The sequence below is a fragment of the Hyperolius riggenbachi genome, chromosome 8, assembly GCF_040937935.1.
Source record: "Hyperolius riggenbachi isolate aHypRig1 chromosome 8, aHypRig1.pri, whole genome shotgun sequence".
Classification (NCBI taxonomy): Eukaryota; Metazoa; Chordata; class Amphibia; order Anura; family Hyperoliidae; genus Hyperolius; species Hyperolius riggenbachi.
In genome coordinates this window covers 89294834-89307749 of record NC_090653.1, presented here as the reverse complement: position 1 = coordinate 89307749, position 12916 = coordinate 89294834, and the positions used below count along the sequence as shown (strand labels likewise).

At 43.0% G+C, this 12916-nt stretch overlaps 16 non-coding genes across 16 annotated transcripts; 8 read left to right on the top strand and 8 right to left on the bottom strand.

Annotated features, from left to right (window-relative positions):
* The first annotated feature begins 107 nt into the window (after positions 1 to 107).
* On the top strand, positions 108 to 180 carry TRNAR-UCG (transfer RNA arginine (anticodon UCG)). Its single transcript has one exon. It is a non-coding gene; the product is annotated as a tRNA-Arg (tRNA).
* A 1154-nt stretch (positions 181 to 1334) lies between these two features.
* On the bottom strand, positions 1335 to 1444 carry TRNAL-CAA (transfer RNA leucine (anticodon CAA)). The gene is made up of 2 exons: positions 1407 to 1444; positions 1335 to 1380 (listed from the first exon to the last, which is right to left on the bottom strand). It is a non-coding gene; the product is annotated as a tRNA-Leu (tRNA).
* Positions 1445 to 1721: 277 nt separating this feature from the next.
* Positions 1722 to 1794, top strand: TRNAR-UCG (transfer RNA arginine (anticodon UCG)). The gene has a single exon. It is a non-coding gene; the product is annotated as a tRNA-Arg (tRNA).
* A 1155-nt stretch (positions 1795 to 2949) lies between these two features.
* Positions 2950 to 3059, bottom strand: TRNAL-CAA (transfer RNA leucine (anticodon CAA)). Its single transcript has 2 exons — positions 3022 to 3059; positions 2950 to 2995 (listed from the first exon to the last, which is right to left on the bottom strand). It is a non-coding gene; the product is annotated as a tRNA-Leu (tRNA).
* Positions 3060 to 3336: 277 nt separating this feature from the next.
* TRNAR-UCG (transfer RNA arginine (anticodon UCG)) lies at positions 3337 to 3409 on the top strand. The gene has a single exon. It is a non-coding gene; the product is annotated as a tRNA-Arg (tRNA).
* Positions 3410 to 4563: 1154 nt separating this feature from the next.
* On the bottom strand, positions 4564 to 4673 carry TRNAL-CAA (transfer RNA leucine (anticodon CAA)). Its single transcript has 2 exons — positions 4636 to 4673; positions 4564 to 4609 (listed from the first exon to the last, which is right to left on the bottom strand). It is a non-coding gene; the product is annotated as a tRNA-Leu (tRNA).
* Positions 4674 to 4951: 278 nt separating this feature from the next.
* TRNAR-UCG (transfer RNA arginine (anticodon UCG)) lies at positions 4952 to 5024 on the top strand. Its single transcript has one exon. It is a non-coding gene; the product is annotated as a tRNA-Arg (tRNA).
* Positions 5025 to 6178: 1154 nt separating this feature from the next.
* TRNAL-CAA (transfer RNA leucine (anticodon CAA)) lies at positions 6179 to 6288 on the bottom strand. The gene is made up of 2 exons: positions 6251 to 6288; positions 6179 to 6224 (listed from the first exon to the last, which is right to left on the bottom strand). It is a non-coding gene; the product is annotated as a tRNA-Leu (tRNA).
* A 278-nt stretch (positions 6289 to 6566) lies between these two features.
* On the top strand, positions 6567 to 6639 carry TRNAR-UCG (transfer RNA arginine (anticodon UCG)). The gene has a single exon. It is a non-coding gene; the product is annotated as a tRNA-Arg (tRNA).
* A 1154-nt stretch (positions 6640 to 7793) lies between these two features.
* TRNAL-CAA (transfer RNA leucine (anticodon CAA)) lies at positions 7794 to 7903 on the bottom strand. Its single transcript has 2 exons — positions 7866 to 7903; positions 7794 to 7839 (listed from the first exon to the last, which is right to left on the bottom strand). It is a non-coding gene; the product is annotated as a tRNA-Leu (tRNA).
* Positions 7904 to 8181: 278 nt separating this feature from the next.
* On the top strand, positions 8182 to 8254 carry TRNAR-UCG (transfer RNA arginine (anticodon UCG)). Its single transcript has one exon. It is a non-coding gene; the product is annotated as a tRNA-Arg (tRNA).
* A 1154-nt stretch (positions 8255 to 9408) lies between these two features.
* Positions 9409 to 9518, bottom strand: TRNAL-CAA (transfer RNA leucine (anticodon CAA)). Its single transcript has 2 exons — positions 9481 to 9518; positions 9409 to 9454 (listed from the first exon to the last, which is right to left on the bottom strand). It is a non-coding gene; the product is annotated as a tRNA-Leu (tRNA).
* A 277-nt stretch (positions 9519 to 9795) lies between these two features.
* Positions 9796 to 9868, top strand: TRNAR-UCG (transfer RNA arginine (anticodon UCG)). Its single transcript has one exon. It is a non-coding gene; the product is annotated as a tRNA-Arg (tRNA).
* Positions 9869 to 11023: 1155 nt separating this feature from the next.
* On the bottom strand, positions 11024 to 11133 carry TRNAL-CAA (transfer RNA leucine (anticodon CAA)). The gene is made up of 2 exons: positions 11096 to 11133; positions 11024 to 11069 (listed from the first exon to the last, which is right to left on the bottom strand). It is a non-coding gene; the product is annotated as a tRNA-Leu (tRNA).
* Positions 11134 to 11410: 277 nt separating this feature from the next.
* Positions 11411 to 11483, top strand: TRNAR-UCG (transfer RNA arginine (anticodon UCG)). Its single transcript has one exon. It is a non-coding gene; the product is annotated as a tRNA-Arg (tRNA).
* A 1154-nt stretch (positions 11484 to 12637) lies between these two features.
* On the bottom strand, positions 12638 to 12747 carry TRNAL-CAA (transfer RNA leucine (anticodon CAA)). Its single transcript has 2 exons — positions 12710 to 12747; positions 12638 to 12683 (listed from the first exon to the last, which is right to left on the bottom strand). It is a non-coding gene; the product is annotated as a tRNA-Leu (tRNA).
* Positions 12748 to 12916: the final 169 nt, after the last annotated feature.

Here is a 12916-nt window from a genome sequence, read left to right as displayed (position 1 = left end):
TGTCATGTGCCTGCTCTAACAAATGAAATCCTTTGTGCTCCTTCAGCGTCTTTTCCTATGCGGTGGCTGTTTCCAGTGGAAAATGGATTCTTCATAAAGAGGCATGAGACCGCGTGGCCTAATGGATAAGGCGTCTGACTTCGGATCAGAAGATTGAGGGTTCGAGTCCCTTCGTGGTCGTTGAGCTCTGTTCTTGTCACTTCTGTAGAGTATTTGCTCCTCTTGTTGTAAATGTCCTCGGAGACTTTGCAAAAGCCTGTGCTTCCTCACTCATGCTTATCATTCAATCCCTGCCCTTGACTGTTTACAGCTACAAAGGTGGCTGCTTTTGCTGAGCTTTCACCACAATGTCAATGACGCTAACTCTTTTCTTACAACTTGTGCAAGTCCCAGCAAAGTTTTTACATCAACCTCAAATAAACACTGCTAGTCCACACTGGGATTCTAACCTTTGCCTTACTTTGAACCCAATACCCTGATGGACCTTGGAAGAGACTCTAAGTAAACTATATGACCCAGGGTTCAAACATTCATGGTGGCATCTCCCTTTCTGCTAAGCATTTTGTTTACTAACATGAGAAAATTAATTTCCTATATGATTTAGGAAATCCTTGTCTGCAATTCTGCTGTAAGCCAGACTTTTACAAAGGTGCAGACACAGCATGTCAAGTGGCACGATGCGATTCCTTCTTGTTGCAAGCTCAACAATTTCAAAAGGTTGCCTCGGTTCCCAATTTATATGAAGAGTTCTTGCCTGAAATTTGGAAAGTATGTCTGTCATTTCCTCTGAAAAGATATGATCCACACCGCAAATGGAACACTGCAATTGGTTTTCTTGCAACCTGAACTCTTTTCAAGGAAGGGTCCGTTGAAATTACAACAAATGAGTCTTGTCAGAAGAGGGAATAACCCCACCTCTTTCACCAAAGGTCAGAACATACAGGGAAGACCTGTAAGTTATTGCCAAAACCTATCTCCTGAGTTCGGTCTCCTTACATATTTGTCACTTTACCTGTACACTAACCTTTTAAGATTTAGCAAAACAAATTGCCTCCAAAGCTTCTGATCCTGATGAAGTGAACTAGAAGAGAAGATGAGCTAACCCATATGACTGTAGGTGTGCCAAAGGGGATGGAATTTGTCAGTTTGTAAAACGTGTGTTAGAAAGCTTGTAGAAAAAAGTCGGCCTTGTTCCTTTTCTGCGAGATTTTCCAAAAGTCCATGTGAGGTTGCTGTTGAGAAGGCCCTTTGAAGAGCCTAGTAAATGAAAAGACCCAAGAGCTTGTTTTGGCAGGCCTGACCAATGTGCCATGATGGACAAAGTGAAAAAGCTCTGTCAGAAGTGGGATTTGAACCCACGCCTCCAATCGGAGACCAGAAGGCCCATGAGAAGGGAAGAGAAGCCTCTTGAGTCTGGCGCCTTAGACCACTCGGCCATCCTGACAAGCGGTGTACTATGTACCCATGCAGCTGGCACAATGACTATACTTAACAGAGAAGAGACAACCACAAACTTAGCCTAGAAGACTTCATGAACACTGCAAGGCATGTTTTTTTCTCTGAAAACACTCATCAAACTGCCATTTTGGATCACTGCAATACCTTAGACTGCAATGTCATGTGCCTGCTCTAACAAATGAAATCCTTTGTGCTCCTTGAGCGTCTTTTCCTATGCGGTGGCTGTTTCCAGTGGAAAATGGTTTCTTCATAAAGAGACATGAGACCGCGTGGCCTAATGGATAAGGCGTCTGACTTCGGATCAGAAGATTGAGGGTTCGAGTCCCTTCGTGGTCGTTGAGCTCTGTTCTTGTCACTTCTGTAGAGTATTTGCTCCTCTTGTTGTAAATGTCCTCGGAGACTTTGCAAAAGCCTGTGCTTCCTCACTCATGCTTATCATTCAATCCCTGCCCTTGACTGTTTACAGCTACAAAGGTGGCTGCTTTTGCTGAGCTTTCACCACAATGTCAATGACGCTAACTCTTTTCTTACAACTTGTGCAAGTCCCAGCAAAGTTTTTACATCAACCTCAAATAAACACTGCTAGTCCACACTGGGATTCTAACCTTTGCCTTACTTTGAACCCAATACCCTGATGGACCTTGGAAGAAACTCTAAGTAAACTATATGACCCAGGGTTCAAACATTCATGGTGGCATCTCCCTTTCTGCTAAGCATTTTGTTTACTAACATGAGAAAATTAATTTCCTATATGATTTAGGAAATCCTTGTCTGCAATTCTGCTGTAAGCCAGAACTTTTACAAAGGTGCAGACACAGCATGTCAAGTAGCACGATGCGATTCCTTCTTGTTGCAAGCTCAACAATTTCAAAAGGTTGCCTCGGTTCCCAATTTATATGAAGAGTTCTTGCCTGAAATTTGGAAAGTATGTCTGTCATTTTCTCTGAAAAGATATGATCCACACCGCAAATGGAACACTGCAATTGGTTTTCTTGCAACCTGAACTCTTTTCAAGGAAGGGTCCGTTGAAATTTCAACAAATGAGTCTTGTCAGAAGAGGGAATAACCCCACCTCTTTCACCAAAGGTCAGAACATACAGGGAAGACCTGTAAGTTATTGCCAAAACCTATCTCCTGAGTTCGGTCTCCTTACATATTTGTCACTTTACCTGTACACTAACCTTTTAAGATTTAGCAAAACAAATTGCCTCCAAAGCTTCTGATCCTGATGAAGTGAACTAGAAGAGAAGATGAGCTAACCCATATGACTGTAGGTGTGCCAAAGGGGATGGAATTTGTCAGTTTGTAAAACGTGTGTTAGAAAGCTTGTAGAAAAAAGTCGGCCTTGTTCCTTTTCTGCGAGATTTTCCAAAAGTCCATGTGAGGTTGCTGTTGAGAAGGCCCTTTGAAGAGCCTAGTAAATGAAAAGACCCAAGAGCTTGTTTTGGCAGGCCTGACCAATGTGCCATGATGGACAAAGTGAAAAAGCTCTGTCAGAAGTGGGATTTGAACCCACGCCTCCAATCGGAGACCAGAAGGCCCATGAGAAGGGAAGAGAAGCCTCTTGAGTCTGGCGCCTTAGACCACTCGGCCATCCTGACAAGCGGTGTACTATGTACCCATGCAGCTGGCACAATGACTATACTTAACAGAGAAGAGACAACCACAAACTTAGCCTAGAAGACTTCATGAACACTGCAAGGCATGTTTTTTTCTCTGAAAACACTCATCAAACTGCCATTTTGGATCACTGCAATACCTTAGACTGCAATGTCATGTGCCTGCTCTAACAAATGAAATCCTTTGTGCTCCTTCAGCGTCTTTTCCTATGCGGTGGCTGTTTCCAGTGGAAAATGGATTCTTCATAAAGAGGCATGAGACCGCGTGGCCTAATGGATAAGGCGTCTGACTTCGGATCAGAAGATTGAGGGTTCGAGTCGCTTCGTGGTCGTTGAGTTCTGTTCTTGTCACTTCTGTAGAGTATTTGCTCCTCTTGTTGTAAATGTCCTCGGAGACTTTGCAAAAGCCTGTGCTTCCTCACTCATGCTTATCATTCAATCCCTGCCCTTGACTGTTTACAGCTACAAAGGTGGCTGCTTTTGCTGAGCTTTCACCACAATGTCAATGACGCTAACTCTTTTCTTACAACTTGTGCAAGTCCCAGCAAAGTTTTTACATCAACCTCAAATAAACACTGCTAGTCCACACTGGGATTCTAACCTTTGCCTTACTTTGAACCCAATACCCTGATGGACCTTGGAAGAAACTCTAAGTAAACTATATGACCCAGGGTTCAAACATTCATGGTGGCATCTCCCTTTCTGCTAAGCATTTTGTTTACTAACATGAGAAAATTAATTTCCTATATGATTTAGGAAATCCTTGTCTGCAATTCTGCTGTAAGCCAGACTTTTACAAAGGTGCAGACACAGCATGTCAAGTAGCACGATGCGATTCCTTCTTGTTGCAAGCTCAACAATTTCAAAAGGTTGCCTCGGTTCCCAATTTATATGAAGAGTTCTTGCCTGAAATTTGGAAAGTATGTCTGTCATTTCCTCTGAAAAGATATGATCCACACCGCAAATGGAACACTGCAATTGGTTTTCTTGCAACCTGAACTCTTTTCAAGGAAGGGTCCGTTGAAATTTCAACAAATGAGTCTTGTCAGAAGAGGGAATAACCCCACCTCTTTCACCAAAGGTCAGAACATACAGGGAAGACCTGTAAGTTATTGCCAAAACCTATCTCCTGAGTTCGGTCTCCTTACATATTTGTCACTTTACCTGTACACTAACCTTTTAAGATTTAGCAAAACAAATTGCCTCCAAAGCTTCTGATCCTGATGAAGTGAACTAGAAGAGAAGATGAGCTAACCCATATGACTGTAGGTGTGCCAAAGGGGATGGAATTTGTCAGTTTGTAAAACGTGTGTTAGAAAGCTTGTAGAAAAAAGTCGGCCTTGTTCCTTTTCTGCGAGATTTTCCAAAAGTCCATGTGAGGTTGCTGTTGAGAAGGCCCTTTGAAGAGCCTAGTAAATGAAAAGACCCAAGAGCTTGTTTTGGCAGGCCTGACCAATGTGCCATGATGGACAAAGTGAAAAAGCTCTGTCAGAAGTGGGATTTGAACCCACGCCTCCATTTGGAGACCAGAAGGCCCATGAGAAGGGAAGAGAAGCCTCTTGAGTCTGGCGCCTTAGACCACTCGGCCATCCTGACAAGCGGTGTACTATGTACCCATGCAGCTGGCACAATGACTATACTTAACAGAGAAGAGACAACCACAAACTTAGCCTAGAAGACTTCATGAACACTGCAAGGCATGTTTTTTTTTTCTGAAAACACTCATCAAACTGCCATTTTGGATCACTGCAATACCTTAGACAGCAATGTCATGTGCCTGCTCTAACAAATGAAATCCTTTGTGCTCCTTGAGCGTCTTTTCCTATGCGGTGGCTGTTTCCAGTGGAAAATGGTTTCTTCATAAAGAGGCATGAGACCGCGTGGCCTAATGGATAAGGCGTCTGACTTCGGATCAGAAGATTGAGGGTTCGAGTCCCTTCGTGGTCGTTGAGCTCTGTTCTTGTCACTTCTGTAGAGTATTTGCTCCTCTTGTTGTAAATGTCCTCGGAGACTTTGCAAAAGCCTGTGCTTCCTCACTCATGCTTATCATTCAATCCCTGCCCTTGACTGTTTACAGCTACAAAGGTGGCTGCTTTTGCTGAGCTTTCACCACAATGTCAATGACGCTAACTCTTTTCTTACAACTTGTGCAAGTCCCAGCAAAGTTTTTACATCAACCTCAAATAAACACTGCTAGTCCACACTGGGATTCTAACCTTTGCCTTACTTTGAACCCAATACCCTGATGGACCTTGGAAGAGACTCTAAGTAAACTATATGACCCAGGGTTCAAACATTCATGGTGGCATCTCCCTTTCTGCTAAGCATTTTGTTTACTAACATGAGAAAATTAATTTCCTATATGATTTAGGAAATCCTTGTCTGCAATTCTGCTGTAAGCCAGACTTTTACAAAGGTGCAGACACAGCATGTCAAGTGGCACGATGCGATTCCTTCTTGTTGCAAGCTCAACAATTTCAAAAGGTTGCCTCGGTTCCCAATTTATATGAAGAGTTCTTGCCTGAAATTTGGAAAGTATGTCTGTCATTTCCTCTGAAAAGATATGATCCACACCGCAAATGGAACACTGCAATTGGTTTTCTTGCAACCTGAACTCTTTTCAAGGAAGGGTCCGTTGAAATTTCAACAAATGAGTCTTGTCAGAAGAGGGAATAACCCCACCTCTTTCACCAAAGGTCAGAACATACAGGGAAGACCTGTAAGTTATTGCCAAAACCTATCTCCTGAGTTCGGTCTCCTTACATATTTGTCACTTTACCTGTACACTAACCTTTTAAGATTTAGCAAAACAAATTGCCTCCAAAGCTTCTGATCCTGATGAAGTGAACTAGAAGAGAAGATGAGCTAACCCATATGACTGTAGGTGTGCCAAAGGGGATGGAATTTGTCAGTTTGTAAAACGTGTGTTAGAAAGCTTGTAGAAAAAAGTCGGCCTTGTTCCTTTTCTGCGAGATTTTCCAAAAGTCCATGTGAGGTTGCTGTTGAGAAGGCCCTTTGAAGAGCCTAGTAAATGAAAAGACCCAAGAGCTTGTTTTGGCAGGCCTGACCAATGTGCCATGATGGACAAAGTGAAAAAGCTCTGTCAGAAGTGGGATTTGAACCCACACCTCCATTCGGAGACCAGAAGGCCCATGAGAAGGGAAGAGAAGCCTCTTGAGTCTGGCGCCTTAGACCACTCGGCCATCCTGACAAGCGGTGTACTATGTACCCATGCAGCTGGCACAATGACTATACTTAACAGAGAAGAGACAACCACAAACTTAGCCTAGAAGACTTCATGAACACTGCAAGGCATGTTTTTTTTTTCTGAAAACACTCATCAAACTGCCATTTTGGATCACTGCAATACCTTAGACAGCAATGTCATGTGCCTGCTCTAACAAATGAAATCCTTTGTGCTCCTTGAGCGTCTTTTCCTATGCGGTGGCTGTTTCCAGTGGAAAATGGTTTCTTCATAAAGAGGCATGAGACCGCGTGGCCTAATGGATAAGGCGTCTGACTTCGGATCAGAAGATTGAGGGTTCGAGTCCCTTCGTGGTCGTTGAGCTCTGTTCTTGTCACTTCTGTAGAGTATTTGCTCCTCTTGTTGTAAATGTCCTCGGAGACTTTGCAAAAGCCTGTGCTTCCTCACTCATGCTTATCATTCAATCCCTGCCCTTGACTGTTTACAGCTACAAAGGTGGCTGCTTTTGCTGAGCTTTCACCACAATGTCAATGACGCTAACTCTTTTCTTACAACTTGTGCAAGTCCCAGCAAAGTTTTTACATCAACCTCAAATAAACACTGCTAGTCCACACTGGGATTCTAACCTTTGCCTTACTTTGAACCCAATACCCTGATGGACCTTGGAAGAGACTCTAAGTAAACTATATGACCCAGGGTTCAAACATTCATGGTGGCATCTCCCTTTCTGCTAAGCATTTTGTTTACTAACATGAGAAAATTAATTTCCTATATGATTTAGGAAATCCTTGTCTGCAATTCTGCTGTAAGCCAGACTTTTACAAAGGTGCATACACAGCATGTCAAGTGGCACGATGCGATTCCTTCTTGTTGCAAGCTCAACAATTTCAAAAGGTTGCCTCGGTTCCCAATTTATATGAAGAGTTCTTGCCTGAAATTTGGAAAGTATGTCTGTCATTTCCTCTGAAAAGATATGATCCACACCGCAAATGGAACACTGCAATTGGTTTTCTTGCAACCTGAACTCTTTTCAAGAAAGGGTCCGTTGAAATTACAACAAATGAGTCTTGTCAGAAGAGGGAATAACCCCACCTCTTTCACCAAAGGTCAGAACATACAGGGAAGACCTGTAAGTTATTGCCAAAACCTATCTCCTGAGTTCGGTCTCCTTACATATTTGTCACTTTACCTGTACACTAACCTTTTAAGATTTAGCAAAACAAATTGCCTCCAAAGCTTCTGATCCTGATGAAGTGAACTAGAAGAGAAGATGAGCTAACCCATATGACTGTAGGTGTGCCAAAGGGGATGGAATTTGTCAGTTTGTAAAACGTGTGTTAGAAAGCTTGTAGAAAAAAGTCGGCCTTGTTCCTTTTCTGCGAGATTTTCCAAAAGTCCATGTGAGGTTGCTGTTGAGAAGGCCCTTTGAAGAGCCTAGTAAATGAAAAGACCCAAGAGCTTGTTTTGGCAGGCCTGACCAATGTGCCATGATGGACAAAGTGAAAAAGCTCTGTCAGAAGTGGGATTTGAACCCACGCCTCCATTTGGAGACCAGAAGGCCCATGAGAAGGGAAGAGAAGCCTCTTGAGTCTGGCGCCTTAGACCACTCGGCCATCCTGACAAGCGGTGTACTATGTACCCATGCAGCTGGCACAATGACTATACTTAACAGAGAAGAGACAACCACAAACTTAGCCTAGAAGACTTCATGAACACTGCAAGGCATGTTTTTTTTTTCTGAAAACACTCATCAAACTGCCATTTTGGATCACTGCAATACCTTAGACAGCAATGTCATGTGCCTGCTCTAACAAATGAAATCCTTTGTGCTCCTTGAGCGTCTTTTCCTATGCGGTGGCTGTTTCCAGTGGAAAATGGTTTCTTCATAAAGAGGCATGAGACCGCGTGGCCTAATGGATAAGGCGTCTGACTTCGGATCAGAAGATTGAGGGTTCGAGTCCCTTCGTGGTCGTTGAGCTCTGTTCTTGTCACTTCTGTAGAGTATTTGCTCCTCTTGTTGTAAATGTCCTCGGAGACTTTGCAAAAGCCTGTGCTTCCTCACTCATGCTTATCATTCAATCCCTGCCCTTGACTGTTTACAGCTACAAAGGTGGCTGCTTTTGCTGAGCTTTCACCACAATGTCAATGACGCTAACTCTTTTCTTACAACTTGTGCAAGTCCCAGCAAAGTTTTTACATCAACCTCAAATAAACACTGCTAGTCCACACTGGGATTCTAACCTTTGCCTTACTTTGAACCCAATACCCTGATGGACCTTGGAAGAGACTCTAAGTAAACTATATGACCCAGGGTTCAAACATTCATGGTGGCATCTCCCTTTCTGCTAAGCATTTTGTTTACTAACATGAGAAAATTAATTTCCTATATGATTTAGGAAATCCTTGTCTGCAATTCTGCTGTAAGCCAGACTTTTACAAAGGTGCAGACACAGCATGTCAAGTGGCACGATGCGATTCCTTCTTGTTGCAAGCTCAACAATTTCAAAAGGTTGCCTCGGTTCCCAATTTATATGAAGAGTTCTTGCCTGAAATTTGGAAAGTATGTCTGTCATTTCCTCTGAAAAGATATGATCCACACCGCAAATGGAACACTGCAATTGGTTTTCTTGCAACCTGAACTCTTTTCAAGGAAGGGTCCGTTGAAATTACAACAAATGAGTCTTGTCAGAAGAGGGAATAACCCCACCTCTTTCACCAAAGGTCAGAACATACAGGGAAGACCTGTAAGTTATTGCCAAAACCTATCTCCTGAGTTCGGTCTCCTTACATATTTGTCACTTTACCTGTACACTAACCTTTTAAGATTTAGCAAAACAAATTGCCTCCAAAGCTTCTGATCCTGATGAAGTGAACTAGAAGAGAAGATGAGCTAACCCATATGACTGTAGGTGTGCCAAAGGGGATGGAATTTGTCAGTTTGTAAAACGTGTGTTAGAAAGCTTGTAGAAAAAAGTCGGCCTTGTTCCTTTTCTGCGAGATTTTCCAAAAGTCCATGTGAGGTTGCTGTTGAGAAGGCCCTTTGAAGAGCCTAGTAAATGAAAAGACCCAAGAGCTTGTTTTGGCAGGCCTGACCAATGTGCCATGATGGACAAAGTGAAAAAGCTCTGTCAGAAGTGGGATTTGAACCCACGCCTCCAATCGGAGACCAGAAGGCCCATGAGAAGGGAAGAGAAGCCTCTTGAGTCTGGCGCCTTAGACCACTCGGCCATCCTGACAAGCGGTGTACTATGTACCCATGCAGCTGGCACAATGACTATACTTAACAGAGAAGAGACAACCACAAACTTAGCCTAGAAGACTTCATGAACACTGCAAGGCATGTTTTTTTCTCTGAAAACACTCATCAAACTGCCATTTTGGATCACTGCAATACCTTAGACTGCAATGTCATGTGCCTGCTCTAACAAATGAAATCCTTTGTGCTCCTTGAGCGTCTTTTCCTATGCGGTGGCTGTTTCCAGTGGAAAATGGTTTCTTCATAAAGAGACATGAGACCGCGTGGCCTAATGGATAAGGCGTCTGACTTCGGATCAGAAGATTGAGGGTTCGAGTCCCTTTGTGGTCGTTGAGCTCTGTTCTTGTCACTTCTGTAGAGTATTTGCTCCTCTTGTTGTAAATGTCCTCGGAGACTTTGCAAAAGCCTGTGCTTCCTCACTCATGCTTATCATTCAATCCCTGCCCTTGACTGTTTACAGCTACAAAGGTGGCTGCTTTTGCTGAGCTTTCACCACAATGTCAATGACGCTAACTCTTTTCTTACAACTTGTGCAAGTCCCAGCAAAGTTTTTACATCAACCTCAAATAAACACTGCTAGTCCACACTGGGATTCTAACCTTTGCCTTACTTTGAACCCAATACCCTGATGGACCTTGGAAGAAACTCTAAGTAAACTATATGACCCAGGGTTCAAACATTCATGATGGCATCTCCCTTTCTGCTAAGCATTTTGTTTACTAACATGAGAAAATTAATTTCCTATATGATTTAGGAAATCCTTGTCTGCAATTCTGCTGTAAGCCAGAACTTTTACAAAGGTGCAGACACAGCATGTCAAGTAGCACGATGCGATTCCTTCTTGTTGCAAGCTCAACAATTTCAAAAGGTTGCCTCGGTTCCCAATTTATATGAAGAGTTCTTGCCTGAAATTTGGAAAGTATGTCTGTCATTTTCTCTGAAAAGATATGATCCACACCGCAAATGGAACACTGCAATTGGTTTTCTTGCAACCTGAACTCTTTTCAAGGAAGGGTCCGTTGAAATTTCAACAAATGAGTCTTGTCAGAAGAGGGAATAACCCCACCTCTTTCACCAAAGGTCAGAACATACAGGGAAGACCTGTAAGTTATTGCCAAAACCTATCTCCTGAGTTCGGTCTCCTTACATATTTGTCACTTTACCTGTACACTAACCTTTTAAGATTTAGCAAAACAAATTGCCTCCAAAGCTTCTGATCCTGATGAAGTGAACTAGAAGAGAAGATGAGCTAACCCATATGACTGTAGGTGTGCCAAAGGGGATGGAATTTGTCAGTTTGTAAAACGTGTGTTAGAAAGCTTGTAGAAAAAAGTCGGCCTTGTTCCTTTTCTGCGAGATTTTCCAAAAGTCCATGTGAGGTTGCTGTTGAGAAGGCCCTTTGAAGAGCCTAGTAAATGAAAAGACCCAAGAGCTTGTTTTGGCAGGCCTGACCAATGTGCCATGATGGACAAAGTGAAAAAGCTCTGTCAGAAGTGGGATTTGAACCCACGCCTCCAATCGGAGACCAGAAGGCCCATGAGAAGGGAAGAGAAACCTCTTGAGTCTGGCGCCTTAGACCACTCGGCCATCCTGACAAGCGGTGTACTATGTACCCATGCAGCTGGCACAATGACTATACTTAACAGAGAAGAGACAACCACAAACTTAGCCTAGAAGACTTCATGAACACTGCAAGGCATGTTTTTTTCTCTGAAAACACTCATCAAACTGCCATTTTGGATCACTGCAATACCTTAGACTGCAATGTCATGTGCCTGCTCTAACAAATGAAATCCTTTGTGCTCCTTCAGCGTCTTTTCCTATGCGGTGGCTGTTTCCAGTGGAAAATGGATTCTTCATAAAGAGGCATGAGACCGCGTGGCCTAATGGATAAGGCGTCTGACTTCGGATCAGAAGATTGAGGGTTCGAGTCGCTTCGTGGTCGTTGAGTTCTGTTCTTGTCACTTCTGTAGAGTATTTGCTCCTCTTGTTGTAAATGTCCTCGGAGACTTTGCAAAAGCCTGTGCTTCCTCACTCATGCTTATCATTCAATCCCTGCCCTTGACTGTTTACAGCTACAAAGGTGGCTGCTTTTGCTGAGCTTTCACCACAATGTCAATGACGCTAACTCTTTTCTTACAACTTGTGCAAGTCCCAGCAAAGTTTTTACATCAACCTCAAATAAACACTGCTAGTCCACACTGGGATTCTAACCTTTGCCTTACTTTGAACCCAATACCCTGATGGACCTTGGAAGAAACTCTAAGTAAACTATATGACCCAGGGTTCAAACATTCATGGTGGCATCTCCCTTTCTGCTAAGCATTTTGTTTACTAACATGAGAAAATTAATTTCCTATATGATTTAGGAAATCCTTGTCTGCAATTCTGCTGTAAGCCAGACTTTTACAAAGGTGCAGACACAGCATGTCAAGTAGCACGATGCGATTCCTTCTTGTTGCAAGCTCAACAATTTCAAAAGGTTGCCTCGGTTCCCAATTTATATGAAGAGTTCTTGCCTGAAATTTGGAAAGTATGTCTGTCATTTCCTCTGAAAAGATATGATCCACACCGCAAATGGAACACTGCAATTGGTTTTCTTGCAACCTGAACTCTTTTCAAGGAAGGGTCCGTTGAAATTTCAACAAATGAGTCTTGTCAGAAGAGGGAATAACCCCACCTCTTTCACCAAAGGTCAGAACATACAGGGAAGACCTGTAAGTTATTGCCAAAACCTATCTCCTGAGTTCGGTCTCCTTACATATTTGTCACTTTACCTGTACACTAACCTTTTAAGATTTAGCAAAACAAATTGCCTCCAAAGCTTCTGATCCTGATGAAGTGAACTAGAAGAGAAGATGAGCTAACCCATATGACTGTAGGTGTGCCAAAGGGGATGGAATTTGTCAGTTTGTAAAACGTGTGTTAGAAAGCTTGTAGAAAAAAGTCGGCCTTGTTCCTTTTCTGCGAGATTTTCCAAAAGTCCATGTGAGGTTGCTGTTGAGAAGGCCCTTTGAAGAGCCTAGTAAATGAAAAGACCCAAGAGCTTGTTTTGGCAGGCCTGACCAATGTGCCATGATGGACAAAGTGAAAAAGCTCTGTCAGAAGTGGGATTTGAACCCACGCCTCCATTTGGAGACCAGAAAGCCCATGAGAAGGGAAGAGAAGCCTCTTGAGTCTGGCGCCTTAGACCACTCGGCCATCCTGACAAGCGGTGTACTATGTACCCATGCAGCTGGCACAATGACTATACTTAACAGAGAAGAGACAACCACAAACTTAGCCTAGAAGACTTCATGAACACTGCAAGGCATGTTTTTTTTTTCTGAAAACACTCATCAAACTGCCATTTTGGATCACTGCAATACCTTAGACAGC